Raw genomic sequence first — 2,576 nt, 5'->3', positions numbered from 1 at the left:
ATTGCTCTGCTCCATGGGGCTCTTTCATTTTCGTTCCCTAGTTTTCAGCCAAGAAAATAAACCATTTTTCCCCCCTGTACTGCTGAGGGGCAGATGATATTAGATCACTCTGCTAATGACTGTCCAGAGGAAAACCCTCTGCATCTAGAAACGTAGGAGGAATGTCCATCTGCCATCTTCCCAGGTGGGTCTCAAAGCCATGGGCGGGAAGAGGAATTCTTCTCAAGAATAATGGCATGCTCGCTTCAGCAGCACGTATACTAACATTGGAACAATACAGAGAAGATTAGCATGCCCCTTGTGCAAGGAGGACACACCAATTTGTGAAGCATTCCATATTTTTATGGAAGCAACCTAGATGTCCACTGACAGGTATGGGTGAAGAAGTCGTGGTACATATATACAATGGACCACTACTCAGTCATAAAAAGGAATGTATTTGAGTCACTTCTAATGAGGTGGATGAACCTAGAGCCCATCATACAGAGTGAAGTAAGTCAGAAAGGTAAAAACAAATATCATATATTAACACATATATATGGAATCTAGAAGGATGGTACTGACAAATCTGTTCACAGAGCAGCGATGGAGATGCAGACATAGAGAACAGACTTATGGACAAGGCTGGGGGAGAAGCAGGAAAGGGTGAGATGAACGGAGAGAGTAGCATGGATGTATATACACTAACATATGTAAATAGCCAATGGGAATTTGCTGTACATCTCAGGGAACTCAAACTGGGCCTCTGTAATAAACTAAGGGGTGGAAATGGGTGGGAGGTAGGAGAGAGATTCAAGGAGGCAACATATGTACACCTATGGTTAATTCATGTTGGTGTATCACAGAAATCAAACCAATATTGCAAACCAATCAATCAATTAAAAATAAATAAATATTAAAAGGAAAAAAAGAAAAAGAATGGTCAACATTTACCAAGCACTCATTCTATGCCAGGCACTTTTCATATATTATCTCATATAACTCTCATGAACACCCATGATGTAGATACTATTATTATCCCATTTTACTGACGAGGATGGACTTCTCAGGTGGTGCTAGAGATAAAGAACATGCCTGCCAAGAGAAGCAGGTGGTTTCAATTCCTGGGTCGGGAAGATCCCCTAGAGGAGGGCTTGGCAACCCACTCCAGTATTCTTGCCTGGAGAATCCCGTGGACAGAGGAGCCTGGCAAGCTACAGTCCACTGGATTGCAAAGAGTTGGACATGACTGAAGTGACTTAGCATGGATACAAATTGAGGATGGGGAAATTAACTAGGCCAACGTCACATGACTAGTAGTTGGTACACCTGAGAACTGAACCCCTAAACCTGACTTCAGAGTTCATTCTCTCTCCAGGGTGCAGTTCCCAGAGGAGGATGACCTCTTTGTCAGCTCTCCATTTCTAGAGGTCAGGTGACTTGACCTAAAAATTCACCAGCTATTTCAAATTCAATTTCTATACTTCAGCCTGAGAAGTAGAATTTAGCAACTGTGGGGATTCCAAACACTGGACTTGCATGAGCTCAAACCAGATCTTTATTTAAGCCTTGGATAGCAAATTCCCTGGAAAGGACCAACTAGGAATTTAGATAAATCACTTCTGAACACATGGCCCAGGAAAGACTAATAACCCCACGATCCTTATTCCAAAAGGGAAGCTCAGGTTTGAAGCTTGTATAAAATGTCAAAATCTGAGCCAAGGCATTCCTGAAGCAATACAGAAGAAGAACTTGAACAGCTGGATGTCAAGATTTAGTATAAAGGTACAGTAACTAAGAAAACATGTTGGTACAAGAATAGAAAAATAGAGCACTGTGTATAGTGGAGATCTCTCAACCCACACATATAGGGACTCTTGGCTCAGGATGAAGGTAGCTCACGGGGAAGGACCATGCTTTAACATTTATTGTTTTGTTTAGTTTTGGCTATGCTGGGTCTTGGTTGCTGCACAGGTTTATTCTCTAGCTGTGGAGCTTCTCATTGCAGTGGCTTCTCTTGCTGTGGAACACAGGCTCTGGGGCGTGTGGGCTCAGTAGTTGCAGCTCCTGGGCTCGAGAGTGCAGGCTCAATAGCTGTGGCACAGAGCTTTGTTGCCTTCGGCACATGGGGTCTTCCTGGATCACAGATTGAACCCCAAGTCTCCTGCACTGGTAGGTGGACTCTTTACCACTGAGCCACCGGGGAAGCCCAGGACCATTTTTTAATAAACCTGATGTTGCGGGGGAAGAAATGAAGCTTTTCCTGTATCTCACACCATATGTGAAAACGTTTGCCAGAGGACTTTACATCCAGTGACTAAAGGCAACTGAGCAGAAAATCTAGAAGAATATCTTTTAGACCTCAGGTTATGAAAAGTTCCTTAAACAGGTCATAGACATAGATATACTGATAAGCTGAACATTACAGATAAGAACTTAACCTCACCAAAAGATATTCTTATAAAAGTGAAAAGGCAAACCACCAAGTGGGAGAAGATATTTTCAACTGTTGACATAGAATGTCACCCGCCATATCAGTAGGGCTATCAGGCCATCAGCCACTACCACTGCCTAGACGGGGCGCCCTTAGGGGATAC

General features: G+C 43.2%; 1 non-coding gene across 1 annotated transcript; it reads left to right on the top strand.

Annotated features, from left to right (window-relative positions):
* Positions 1-236: 236 nt before the first annotated feature.
* LOC114114678 (U6 spliceosomal RNA) lies at positions 237-343 on the top strand. The gene has a single exon (XR_003589295.1). It is a non-coding gene; the product is annotated as a U6 spliceosomal RNA (small nuclear RNA).
* The last annotated feature ends 2,233 nt before the right edge of the window (positions 344-2,576 follow it).

The sequence above is a fragment of the Ovis aries genome, chromosome 4 (assembly GCF_016772045.2).
Source record: "Ovis aries strain OAR_USU_Benz2616 breed Rambouillet chromosome 4, ARS-UI_Ramb_v3.0, whole genome shotgun sequence".
In the NCBI taxonomy this organism is placed as follows: Eukaryota; Metazoa; Chordata; class Mammalia; order Artiodactyla; family Bovidae; genus Ovis; species Ovis aries.
The sequence above is the reverse complement of the archived record's forward strand: the minus strand, read 5'-3'. Positions and strand labels throughout refer to the sequence as shown.